The following is a 14,939-nucleotide window of genomic DNA, read 5'->3' on the forward strand; positions in this document are numbered from 1 at the left end:
TAAGCAAAGCTATTGCAACACGACAACTTACATAAAACAATGCAGTGTGTACATTACTAGCGTGGCCATGAACTACACAGGTACCCCAATCTTAAGGAGAGAAATTTCCTAGCGGTCTTTACTTTCGAGAAACCCCACGTATATGTATCTGTATGTAACACCATTCGTATCGATAGTATTTTAGTTTTTAATATTCTGATTATGTTTTAAACGGTACGTACTTTTATTAGTAGGTGATTCTAATATTTAATCGTTTAAAAAACAAAGAAATCTAAAAACAGAAAATATTTTTAAACGTTTACCGAAATCTGGTTATGTTTATCATTACGAAGTTTAAAATTAAATTATTATTAAAACACTTTCACAAATAGATTTTAATAAAACTTCATTTTGGGATGATAAATTATTCTAGTTTTCTGAAAAACATTAATCTCGGAAAGCTTGAAAAGTTTTGAAAACCAGTTAAACTAAATCTCATTTACCTTACTTCCATTTTTATTTAATATTGTTTTTTAATCGTAAATAATGTTTAAATTATTTTATATTACAAATGTTTGGAGTCCTTCCGCTCCATCTTTAAGTATGCAATACTCCATACTACATAATTATATATAAAACATTTACACAGAAACGAATCAGATCGACAAAGGCTGTTAATTAATGACACTTAAGAAAATACTTTTTAACAGTTTAAAAGAAAGGTTTTAAAACCCTAGAGAAACAACAAATTAAGTTTATAAATTCTAAGTAAATGTAGAAATAAAAAATAAAATAAACTAAGAAATCAAAAAACAATAAATGAAGGTGATAAATTAAAAGATAAATTTGAATAATAAGATAAATTTGATAATTTTTTATTTCTTTATAAATGCTGAAAAATTACTTGCACAGCTTTAATTCATTAAAAAATAGTGTAGGGGAAAGTTACAAAAATAAAATTACAGATAACTCGTTTTTGCCAAAAGAAAATTGGACTTTATTTTTAACAGAATGAAAAACAGAATTGTATAACCATATTTATAAAAACAAAAAATGCATAAATACATTATTACATAATTGTTTTGTTAAAACAAATGTTTTGCACAAAATCTCCTTATGCAATATTTATATACAACAATCGTTAAGTAAAGTACAGGTAAACTTGTTACCTTAAATATTTCTTTTACTTACAGACAGAGTATAATAATAATATCTTATTATTTAACAGAGGATTACCTTAATATTTAGTAGACGATTACTGTTTTTTGTTAATGAAAAACAATATCTTGATACTCACTGGCACAGAATGGCACATAATAGAAAATTTAACAGACGATTACTGTATGATGAAAAACATTAGTATCTTGATATTCACTTACGCAGGATGTAATCTGGATTATCATAACAAGAGAGTTTAACGGACGATTACTGTAGAATGAAAAACATTGACATCTTGATATTCACTTGCACAAATTATAATCTTACAATCGTGGATTTTAAATATGTCTACATAAATTCATTTGGGTTTAATATTTTATCATACAATTATAGAGAAGAAGAATCACAAACATAATGTTTAAAGGATTTTTGACATACAACATAGATTCATAAGTATTAAACAAAGAATGTTCGCAGAGTTCACACAACAAAGATTCATCGGTATTATAACATAACATAAGATACATTCAGAGTTAACTGAAACATACACTTTTTAACAAGAAAACTTATAAAAAATCTTTAAACGTACAGAACAAAAAATGAAATGTACCTTACAAACGAAATGTTCACAAAGACAGCTTAACAAATTGTTAAAAAATATATATAACTTAATGTATGTACTTGTATACTGTATGATGTGTAAATCTTGACTGAACAAAGTCTTCAAATGATAGATTGAGAAGAGAATAGACTAAACGAGACGAGAGTGACTGATCAGAGAGAGGCTGAGAGAGACTGATGGTCAGAGACAGACTGATTGAAAATAATGGGAAGCCGGCTTATATAGTGTAGATGGAGCCGAGTGAACTGTAAAGAGCCGAGTGATGTCAATAGAAGCCGAGTACATCCGAAAGGAGCTGTGTGAACTGTGAAGAGCCGCTAAATCGTCAGGAGCCGAGTGAATACAACATGTTAAACATGAAATAATACAGAGATAAATCTTAATAAATAATCAATACAAAAAACAAATAAAATTCAGCTGAGCATATATTTATATGTACGTTGAATGGAAAGCATAAATTTCAGTGTATGAAAAAATTTCTTATCTATAATTAAAATATTCATTTCATCGAAATACTGTTAAATTTTAGATGAAAATAAGTCAAATACTTAACTTAAAACTGCTTTACGCATTGGCGTAAACAAATAGTATATTAATTCCCCAAAAAAAATTACCGTGTCGTCAGAGATTTCTTAGGATTTATATTACGACTCCTACAGAATCGAAAGTACGTATGAATTGCAGTATATCTCGGTCACAGTCTGGGTTCTATATTCTTTCCAGAGATTAGCGATTGTCTAAAACAATCAACATGTTTTTTTTGTTTTCAGTCATTTAACTGGTTTGATGCAGCTCTTCAATATTTCCTATCTAGGGCTAGTCGTTTCATTTCGGTATACCCCCCCCCCCCTACATCCTACATCCCTAACAATCTTTTCTTTCTTTCTTCCTTTTTCCTGTTTAGCCTCCGGTAACTACAGTTTTAGATAATACTGCAGAGGATGAATGAGGATGATATGTATGAGTATGAAAGAAGTAGTCTTGTACATTCTCAGTTCGACCATACCTGAGGTGTGGTTAATTGAAATCCAACCACCAAAGAACACCGGTATCCACGATCTAGTATGTAAAAATAGCTGGCTTTACCAGGACTTGAACGCTGGAACTCTCGACTTCCAAATCAGCTGATTTGGGAAGACGCGTTCACCACTAGACCAAACCGGTGGGTTACATCGTTAACAATCTGTTTTACATATTCCAAACGTTGCCTACCTGCACAATTTTTTCTTCTACCTGTCTCTCCAATATTAAAGCGACTATTCCAGGATGCCTTAATATGTGGCCTGTAAGTCTTGTCTCTTCTTTTAGCTATATTTTTCCAAATTCTTATTTCTTCATCTATTTGCCGCAACACCTCTTCATTTGTCAGTTTATCCACCCATCTAATTTTTTTTAAATTCTCCTATAGCACCGCATTTCAAAAGCTTCTAATCTTTTCTTCTCAGATACTCCGACCGTCCAATTTTCACTTCCATATAAAGCGACACTCCAAACGTATACTTTCAAAAATCTTTTCCTGACATTTAAATTAATTTTTGATGTAAACAAATTATATTTCTGACTGAAAGCTCGTTTCGCCTGTGCTATTCGGCATTTTATGTCGCTCCTTCTTCGTCCATCTTTAGTAATTCTACTTCCCAAATAACAAAATTCTTCTACCTCCATAGTCTTTTCTCCTCCTATTTTCACATTCAGTGGTCCATCTTTGTTATTTCTACTACATTTCATTACTTTCGTTTTGATCTTGTTTATTTTCATGCGGTAGTTCTTGCGTAGAACTTCATCCATGCCATTCATTGTTTAATCAACATGTAAAAGTAAGAAATCAATTAATACATAGTTTCAATGAAATTGAACCGTACCCGTTGTACTTGATAGGACAAAAACTTTCTAACATGATGTCTAAACTCTGAACTATCTCAAACAACATTTAGAACCAAATCGGTAGGATTACAACATATGAGATTATATCGGCATACAAATTAAAATTATACAAATATAATTTCATATTTTTAACTTTCATGGTTTTACTTTGATGGTTAGGATTCAATTAACTACACTGGTTGTATATAAATATATATATATTTTTTTTAAATTATACTACATACAACAAATTGTCACTCGCACGCTGTTTCTTATTTCTTTAAACGTATTATTTCTGTATAATATTTAAAAACATTAATACGTAATAATCCTAAGGTAGATATATTAAATAAAAAAGCCCTTTTTCGTACGCCGAAGTATTGCGTTGAATTATATTAAAAGAGTTTCGTAGTATATTCTTATTTTTACTTCCTTGTACGAAGTAACGGAAGTATTGTGATCGCGAAATATTTCGGTTTCCAGATTTCAACGGAAATATCCATTTTGATCATCCCTGAATCCATTTTGACTAGTTTCGGCGTGACGTCTGTACGTACGTATGTACATATCTCGCAAAACTACAAAACGATTAGCCATAGTATATTGAAATTTTGGATTTATTACTGCTGTAACATCTAGTTGTGCACCTTCCCTTTTGATTGCAATTGATTGAACCAAAAGTGTCCAAAAAAGCCTAAAATTCAAAACAATATTTGGATCCATTAGGGGAAGGCACATCGGTTCGAATCAGACACATCATCTTCTTTTCCATTTTAACATTTTGTTTTTTTTTAAATTAAATATATTGATTTATTAACAATTATTAACCAATGTTTATTAAAAAAAATTACAATAAATAATTATTAAATAACAATTTTAAAAAAATATGAAAAAAAAAATGAAGTTATTAGTGAAATAAAATTCTATGTTCTTGTAATTTAATATACATTATTATATGTATATATGTAATATAGAGTTTTTGAATCATCTGATTATTCAATATTAATTGAAAATAATTTAGAATCGTATTAGATTGTAAAATGAAAAAAAGTGGTACAAGGGTTATATTTAATCAATTCAAATAATCAAATATTGTATAAAGATATGATTAAAAGTTATGGGTATCCTAAATTTATTTATGTAAACGAATTGAATATAGATGAAGTGCAACACTCTGAATTATCAATAGACCTTAAGCCGTTAAAATTTAAAAAAATTAACTTAATTGTCGACAGTCAGGAAAAATAATATGGTCACAAGTGATATATCGATTTGGGTAATAATATTGTACTGTACATTAATTGTAATTATTATGTTTTTATACGATGATATATTTATAGGAAAACACACCTGTTCCTGATAATTTGATATTTAAATTAACCATGAACCGTAAACTAACTACTTTTTTCTCTTAAAATGGTTGAAGACCACCAAGTTCATGTCATCTTACACCGTTAGACTCTTCATCTTAGGGAATTTTGAAAAATATTTTCTCTCATTACAAGATTTACACAAACGTAAAAAACCGCTGTAAATAAAGTACGAGTAACGGGAAGCATTTTGAGCAATTCTTGTAAGGTTTATAAAAAAATGTATAATTAATTTTACTATCTATAAAAAATGTATGTCGATTTAAAAGCACAACTATTGTTTTCAGCTTTTGAAATAGACACCATATTTTCTTTATCAGAGTAAGAAACGGAAATATGTACCAGTTAATTTTTTATTTTTAAAAATTATCTTCTAATATTACTTAAGAAATGGTCCGCAACTGAAAAAAATATATATTTTAGAAAAAAAAAACAGAGAAAAGATTAAAGAAATGATTATGTTGATATTTTTTTTGTTATAATTCAGAAGGTCGAAGATATCAGATAATAAATAAAATTTATTTATTAGGAAGAATATACCGGTTTAATACATCAGCAAAGAAAGGTATGACGCAACTACAACTAGTATAGTACAAAAATTATCGTTTAAAAAAAAGTGACATCGCAAGAGAACCAAAAGACATAAATCATTCTACATAAAAGCAATGAATCATCTCTTATAACAGTAGACAAAATAACGACAGCTGTCCAGTAATTACTAAAAAAGTCAAGTATTGATGTTTTGTATCTCACGAACATGTGCCATACGTTTTAATGTATATATATATATATATATATATATATATATATCTGTGTAACTAGAGACAGTTTTTTGTCTATGCGATCTAATCGTGCGTCCATTATATGCTTCAACACATACATACACACGTACACATATAGGCAAAGCAAATAAAATATTTAGACTGCAGAATTAAAGGAAAGAACTGTTGTTATAATAATTTTTATACTACGTTATCTATCAATACAAATATTAATTTTATAAATGTGTTTTTTTTTATTTTTGCATTTTCAAGCATACAACGTAGAAGGGATACGAAAGCTTCTAAAAAATGAAAAGCTGATAAATTTTTATTAATTTACTATTTTTTATTAATAATTTTTATTACATTTAACGGAGTTATTACATTTAACGGAGATAGAAACGGACAAAAAAATTATCAGCTTGCATTTTGGTGCAAATGCGTACTGCTTGGATAAGTGTCTGCTATAACTCGATTGTTTGTCAACAGAATTTTAAAAATGAGGTAGTATAATTTTGTTCAAAATAAAATGCTTAATAAATGTTGTAATTAGTAAAAATTTTATCAACAAACTATTACAAAGATATTGAAGGATAAAAAATTAAGAAGGCCGCCTTTTGAAGGTGATATTTTCAAAACTTTTTAAAATTATTTTATTTTGTAAAATAAAAAATTTAATTTTCCAAATTAATGTAGGTTTACCCGTTCCTGAGAAATAATTTTTTTGTTGAAAATCACAAAATAGAATCCAAAAAGAAAACAAAGCAAAGTAGAACTTATGTCGATATGAACTTTTTTGCTCATTTTGGTGTCCTGAATCAGTTTCTGGATTTCTGTGAATAAATCCCACAACTCTGTACGTATGGTCTAATCATAAATATAACATTAAAATTATAGAGAGCTGTATGTTCTCATACATATTATAACTACCTGTGCTCATCATTAAAATATGAAATTTTATATTCCATTGAATATTTTACATTCAATTTACACCGACGTGATTCAGATAAAATACATTTAATTATGCAATCGATCTTAAAATTATAAATAAAAGAATCTGATAAAATAATAACGAATCTTAATTATAATATATTTATAATAAATGTAATGTTTATAAAATATAATTTGAAGATAAAAATTATTAAAAAAACGATATAACAAGTAAACTGCTTTCAGAATTATTTACAAAAATGTTGGAAATGTAACACATAGATTTTGTTTTGCTGATACATTTAGGAAAAAATAATTACATACTTTGTAGTAAAATATCAAGAAAATATTTTAAATATAAACTTTAAGAAATTTAAATCCTTTACTGTAGAAGAATATACATAACAGCAAAAAAAAAAATTAACCTCAGTTCTATATATATACTGAACCAATCATTACGGAATTTTACCTCCAGCTTTCTTATGACACCCGGAAAGTTAACCGCAGTTAAATTATTTTCACAACCGAAATAGTATATTTAATGTAATTTTATCTCTATAAAATATACAAATAAATCTTTTATTTTGATCGGTACATACTAATACATTAAAATATTCAGAATTTTTTGATCAGCATCATTTAAAAATTAATTTATACAATAGTATTGTTTTTATTAGAAAAAAAAAATGTTATTTGTATTTTAAATAAATCGGTGGGAAAATCTTACAAATGCTTCGGTAATTTATTAAAATGGTAACAGAAGCATAACATCTTTTCTCGTAAGTCGAAATATTATACTGTGTTTTATTTAACAGTTTGATGTTTTATTTAATAGGATATATTTTTACTTCCTTGTAGCGAAAAATTTCGGTTTTCAAATATCAACGGAAATATCCATTTTGAGCATCTCTGAATCCATTCTGACTAGTTTCGACGTGACGTCTGTCCGTATGTATGTACGTACGTAGGTATCTCGCATAACTCAAAACGATTAGTCGTAGTATGTTTAAATTTTGGATTTAAGACTGTTGTAACATCTAGTTGTGCACCACCCATTTCATTTATGTTGGGAGCGCAGCTTTATATGGAAGTGAAACTTGGACGATCGGAGTACCTGAGAAGAAAAGATTATAAGCTTTTGAAATGCGGTGCTACAGAAAAATGTTAAAACTCAGATGGGTGGATAAACTGACAAATGAAGAGGTGTTGTGGCAAATTGATGAAGAAAGAAGAATTTGGGAAAATATAGTTAAAAGAAGAGACAGACTTATAGGCCACATATTAAAGCATCCTGGAATAGTCGCTTTAATATTGGAGGGACAGGTAGAAGGAAAAAATTGTGTAGGCAGGCCACGTTTAGAATATGTAAAACAAATTATTAGGGATGTAGGATGTAGGGGATATATACTGAAATGAAACGACTAGCACTAGATAGCGAATCTTGGAGAGCTGCATCAAACCAGTAAAATGACTGAAGACAAAAAAACGTGCAATTAATAACATCTCTATAATCGAATCTTCAATTTATGGTTATTTTTTTTATGCATAAAATTTCATACAAGTATTACACATATGGAGTGATGCCCGAGCTGAAACAACCTAAAAATTAAATATAAGTTTAAAGTAAAAAATTTAATCATCTTTAAAAATAATTCCAAATTTTCTTTTTTGAACAAAGGACAGTTCAGAAGTATAACGATACGAAATAGAAATTATATGGCGCTTCAACTCGAGTACAAAATCTGACTTTTTCTGCTCGCAGAAACGGTAATACTATTTTATTCAATAATTTACTATTAAATATTCACTATATTCGGTTGGAGGTTGTGTAGGGAAGTACGGTATTGAAATTATATTGACATTCGTGTTCGCGCGCTTATTTGTATTATAGACGGCTGGCCTGTACTGTGAAATACGGTAGTTGACTTGAGGTATATTTGGAAATAATCGTTTTATATCATAATCCCCTTATGTACTATACATTAATATTTTTTATTATATGTATTAAAACAAATGATCCTGTTGATTTTTTCTAATTTGTTACTAAAGACGATATGGTCTAAGTTGCTGTAAAATTGTGTTCAGATCCTGACAAGGAATCGAGCCCGGCACCTTTGGTGTAACAGGCAAGCTCGCTACTTTTTGTGACACTAAAGTGGTGACATATTTAGTAAAAAAGAAAAAAATTATAAACAGGCGCGGACTGTGATTTTTTTTGTCAAAGTGCAATTATAAAGAATACGTGAGTGTAAATTATATTAGGTAAATAGAAATAATTGATCACCTTATTACCGTTTGGATACCTTGGTTACGTTCCTTTGTTAACGTGTACATAAATAAGTTAAGCGAAAATTTGGTTTCGATTATTATTTTGTATAAATATATATTATCAAACCTGGAAATTAATTTTAAACTGTCGGTCGGTTTTTATTGTGAGAGATGAAACAGTGCAGTGTCCGAAGTGCATTTTAGAGGGTGCACTTATTTTCATAATTTATTTTGCTGTGTCGTTGAAGCGACGGTAGTTGGTGGGGAGCGACAGAGAAATTACGTATGACGTAAGAACGAAGGTTATGGAATCTAGCGGTCTTTTCGGGTAGATCGCAAAGTTCAGTTTAGATCGTCGTGTCTGTGGTCGCTCTTGTTTATTATTATTATATCTTATGCATTTATTTTAGATAAATGACCCTCGTTATTGATTGAGGTAAGTATTTTTTATATTAAAATTATTTTAATATTGCTTAAAATAAGTATCATTATTTTTGTTTGCCTCTTGTGTACATACTTATCACGTAATGAATTTTATAATGAAATTTGCACTCTTATTTTTATAAAATAAATTAATAACTATTTATTTCGTATACCCAAACATTTCTAACATTGTTTTCAATTTATAATACCGACGAAATAATATCCCAAAAATAAACAGAAATGAAAAGTTACGCGACTGGCTATAAATTTTAGGTTATCGACCAATAATGTAATTAACCGAGGAAATAAAATTATTACACAAGCTAAATGTACTGAACTCTGGCGTAAGCAAAGTGTGGTTTATGTGTTAAAAACAATTGTTTTAGATAATTTAAAATCTTTCTCAAATATCAATTATTCTTCATTATTTTTATAATTAAAAGAATTTCTGCCTTCTTCCTTGTTAAAGTATTAAGTTGTTACAATTCAGACGACAGCTGACATTTACTTACTATTTCTTCTCATAAATCTATAAATAGATATACTGTCTCGTTACTCTTTTGTAAAGTAAATAAATTTGTTCATTCAGTTAGCCTATTTTATCAGCTGATAAATTTTGTACTCTTATTCATTATTATTAATGCAGTATTGTCAACATACACACTCATTAACATACATCTTTTTCAACAATGTAGTGTAAAATTATTTAAATGTTAGCATGTAATGATCATTATAACTTATTAAAATTAATACTTAATCATCAACTGGACAATGTCTTTTATTTACTACAAAACATGAACCAGCAGAGTTAATATGTAGATTAATTACACCTTACACCGAATCAGAAAGTTCGAACATATTTTTGTCCTTGACCATATGGATATTGAAGGTTCTAAAATTTAGTACTTCAATTCATAATTAATACCAGAGAAAGGATATTGGAGATTCAGATATTATTCATCATTGGAATTGGCGTTTGCAACAATTCATATTATTTTAATTTATTCATATTTAATTAACTTTATTATCAAAAAACTGCTATTATCAAAAACTTTAATTGTGGAATAAGCAAAGATTGATACTGTAAAATGTAACATTTTTTCAGTTTTTTCATTTGCAAAATTATTAACTAGTTTAAATACAAGGATCAATGCCACTTTCAAAGGGATATCTTTTTAATAACTGTCCTTTCTACAGTAGTAATCGTGACTTTGTAACTAATAGTAACTTATTGAAATAGGTTTTATTGTGTGAAACAGAAAAGTCACATAAAAATGAAATCAAGTGTATTGAGAATGGACCTAATACAAGGTCCTCTGATGTTTTCAAATAAGTTTTCTTCTAATTTATTCCCATCAAGTATTCCATATTATATTCCCTACACGTATTTCAAAATTAAAAATGATTCAAACATGGAATAGTATAGAATTTAAATATTTTGTTCAAGATAGAAAAGCCAATTGCAGAAGATGTCTAAAAGAGATGTTCAAGCAATTGAATGTAAACAATTTCTTAATGCTATATCATTTGCTGTTATTGGCAATTATGATTATTACAAACAATGTTTGTAATAAATTCAGGGTATTAGAAGTATTCAAGAAAGCTTACATTAGTTCATTGAAATATCTTGACGTCTGTAAATAATCATTTTTCAAATATCACATTACACTTGTGTTCAGTTCATTCAGGAGTTGCCCACCTAATTGTCAATTCATAATCAGATGAATACAAAAACAAGAATGATAAAAACAAAATCAAATAATTTTTGGATTTGAGTTAATGATTGATGGTAACAATTGAATTGCTAAAATGATCAATCTTTAATAGTATACAGAGATAGTAACAGTTTATAAATGTTACTTTAATCTGATTATAATGTCATATTTCATTATAGTATTGCAGTACGTTTCTGATACGTGTAAACTTAAATGTTTTTTATTTTGGTAAATCAAAGTTTAATAGGTGCTTTAAATTTAAATAGGTATTTCTCATTTATATATAGTACCGTGATTACTTAAATTACTTAAATTTATGCAATCTATTTGCAGCATCATTTATCACGTAAACTTTAAGTTGGAAATTTGGTTTTGATTAACAAGAATACTTTATCATGCATTGGATCAACACACATCCACATTTGCAGAGTTATTCAGGTTGACAACCTAGCAGGGTTATTTATTTAAATTCTGTTAACGGTCAGCTCTGAAGACCTATGCATAAATTGTTTGCTGCCAGTGTGACAAATAATTGAATATTTCTTTTTTTTTCTTTTGCCTGTTTAGCCTCTGGTAACTACAGTTTAGATAATTCTTCAGAGGATGAATGAGGATGATATGTAACAGTGTAAATGAAGTGTAGTCTTGTACATTCTCAGTTTGACCATTCCTGAGATGTGTGGTTAATTGAAACCCAGCCACCAAAGAACATCGGTATCCACGATCTAGTATTCAAATCAGTGTAAAAATAACTGGCTTTACTAGGACTTGAACGCTGTAACTCTCGACTTTCAAATCAGCTGATTTGGGAAGACTCGTTAACCACTAGACCAACCCGGTGGGTTTGAATATTTATTAATTAAAAAAACTTCACATTTTACAAATTGAGATGTAAAAATAATTTTGTTGATTGATTTATTGTGCTTTAATTATTGTATTGTATAAATATGCTTTAAGTTGTGATTTATATTATGGTCATAAACCCACATGCGCGCACGTGCCCACACCCACACACACAAACTTTCATGAATGCATACATACAAAACACAGATATTGTATGTTAATGTGATAAGTCACTGACTGTGAAATCATTACTTACACTTTTTATCCAATGGCAATTGGACACATCTTTTGTTGAATCACACACATTTAAAGAACACATATTGTTACATATTTATGATTATCACATCAAGATTAATGAATCTATACAGCATTTACATGACATTATTGTATGACATATTGAAAAAACAAATCAAACATTATTTTCATATTTCATTTTAATGTTATAAAAAATCATAGCATGATTTTTGGCAGTCAGTATGTTCAAACTCAAGTATCAATTCTTAATTATTTTTGTAAGTAAAAGAATTGCTGCCTTCTTCTTACTCGTTAAATAAGTTGTCTCGTTCTTCTTACTCTTTTGTAAAAGTAAATAGATTTGTACATTCAGCTAGCCTATTTTATCAGCTGATATTTTATATTAGCAATTCATTATTATTAATGCACTGTTCAGTTTAAATTTAGAGCTCTTACTGTCAACATACTCATTAACATATTTTTTTCAACAATGTCATGTAAAATTATTTTAATGTTGATATGTAATGAACATAACTTATTAAATACAAAATATGATCAAGAAAAGTTAATATGTAGTTATGTTAATACCTGAGGTATTACACCAAAGCAGTTTAAAACATATTTTGAAGTAAATAAGCCTGCCTGATGTATGCTTAATTTACTACACATTCCATACAGACTGGAGGTTGTATAAAACACATTCTTTCCTAAGAAAAGAGCTCATTAATTCATCACATTCTTTCTTATGATTGTGATTAATGTAAACCGTCTGCGGTGTAGGTGGAACTAATAATTACTTTCTTTGATAGTAATGATGCTCGATATTATACAGCCTTCCCTGCGGTGAAGGAAGTAAAAGTGACATTTGTACGACTAAACATTTCTGTTTTCAGAAGGTTAGTACATTGTAACGCGACAACGTATAACGGGAAACTGCTTCTTCCTAATTCTCATTAGCGAATTCGCTAGCCGTAACTCGATAAGTTTTCGGACATATTTGTAGAACTTTTCTTAATTTCAAGTTCTAGAAATTGAAATTGACAAATTCTTGCTATTTCTGAGGTACTGATGTTTTAAACAGAGATGATGCGATGTGATAGTGATTACGATGTTACATTTGCTTTCCAAGAGCGACTCATTGACCCGACTAAATTTTTTCATACTAAATTCTTACAGTACTTAGTATTTCATTTTATTCGCTTGTGAAATATTAAATTTCGTACGTTACCAGAGTGATGAATTATAATACTTGTATTTACGAGAGTAAAAGGTAAAAAAAATTGTTTACTGTAGTAAATTAATACAAATTACTACTGGGTTCGAATTCCGGTCAGAATTTGTTTTTTTATACGCTTTATTAAAATTTAAAAAAAAAGTAAATGACGAATTGGATGTTGGTGTATTGTCGATACAAATAAATAAAAACGTATTAGGAACAGAGTTAGGAGAGTAGCATTAACAAAAATATGAAACGACTATCAACCGGAGTTAGCCGCGGTACTGTGGAGAAAACACAGACCTTCCTAAGACTTAAGCAGTTGAGTTAAGCCTGTTGAGAGTTAAGCAGCGTTCACCAAACACATGCCATACACGCTGCATTATAAATCCATATTTGGATAAATAATTAAACGAGCCTATAATATACATTAACTAAATTAAAAATTCCAACCGTGTGAGATCAATAAAACTGTACCTTTCAAACTGGATTAAAATAATACACCAACGGTACAAAAGGGGATGATGCTTTCTATTATTTAATCAGATCTAATGCTCCATCTGTGTAGAACTGTGTACATGTCTTCATTAGCAATGCAACAATTCACACGCATATGCATGCGCGCAAAGGGAGAAATCTGCTAGTAGGTAATTTCAATTTTTGCCTTTTAAATTAAAATGTGTATTTCATAACAAAAGTTATGCACAGATCAGAATTTTTAATTTACTAAACATTTTACAAGAATCACAATTACCGGTACAAAACAAAATTCTGAAGAGCCCATTTTAGTATATTTTTTAGTAAACACAAATATTTAAAAATAAACACAAAACAAAGCACACATCTCAGGGATAGTCGACCTGCGACTGACTACAACTTCATTTACGTTCAAACATATCCTCATTCAACCTGTAAAGTAATACCTTACGGGGATTCCAGAGGCTAAACAGAAAAAGAAAGGTGAATAATGACTGGCAGCTGTCTAATGAACGAGCGATCTTCCGATTACTAAGTTGAATGTTGGCCGTTACACTGATGTCATTGTTTATTTAAGTTTGTGAAAATTCTACGATGCAAAAATATGTACGCCAGTCACATTTATACTGTTTAACTAGTTGCAGATCACTTTCGAGATAGCACTAGCCCATTGTCCGAATTCAAATCCTATTAAGATTTATTCTACCTTTAACAGACTGAATCTAAAGCCCGTGGATTTCATGGGATATGGACATTTTCGTAGTGATCAGAGCTCATGAAATCCACGGCCAATCGTATTTAATTCCGTTATAAATTTCATACAGATAGCATTCGTTGTTACGCGTCATCGGTTCGTTTTTTAATTTATTTGGAATGGTTCGCTTGTTTTATTCCGCAATCTGCCGGATATTTTTTAAAATATCGAGTATAAACTATAGGTTTGTTTGAGGTTAGAGGTGCAGTTTGTGCTGTATTGAATTGGTCGTAAACAAATTATGTTTTTTTGTGTAATCGTTTATTTTTATTTGTAAGTAAAAATAATTATTATTGGCGTATATTTTGCTAAGTGCCAAGTTATAT

At 29.1% G+C, this 14,939-nt stretch overlaps 1 protein-coding gene across 2 annotated transcripts in view; it reads left to right on the plus strand.

Annotated features, from left to right (window-relative positions):
* Nucleotides 1-9,261: 9,261 nt before the first annotated feature.
* Nucleotides 9,262-14,939, plus strand: part of LOC142329879 (uncharacterized) — a 59,832-nt gene continuing 54,154 nt past the window's right edge. The window contains exon 1 of one of the 2 annotated variants that reach the window (XR_012757610.1): nucleotides 9,262-9,387. The gene's annotated coding sequence lies outside the window, so the exon portion shown is untranslated. Of the gene's footprint in view, nucleotides 9,388-11,666; nucleotides 11,928-14,939 lie in introns of those variants that run through there. The other variant, XM_075374769.1, reaches the window with a different exon arrangement.

The sequence above is a fragment of the Lycorma delicatula genome, chromosome 9 (genome assembly GCF_047948215.1).
Source record: "Lycorma delicatula isolate Av1 chromosome 9, ASM4794821v1, whole genome shotgun sequence".
NCBI classification, from domain to species: domain Eukaryota; kingdom Metazoa; phylum Arthropoda; class Insecta; order Hemiptera; family Fulgoridae; genus Lycorma; species Lycorma delicatula.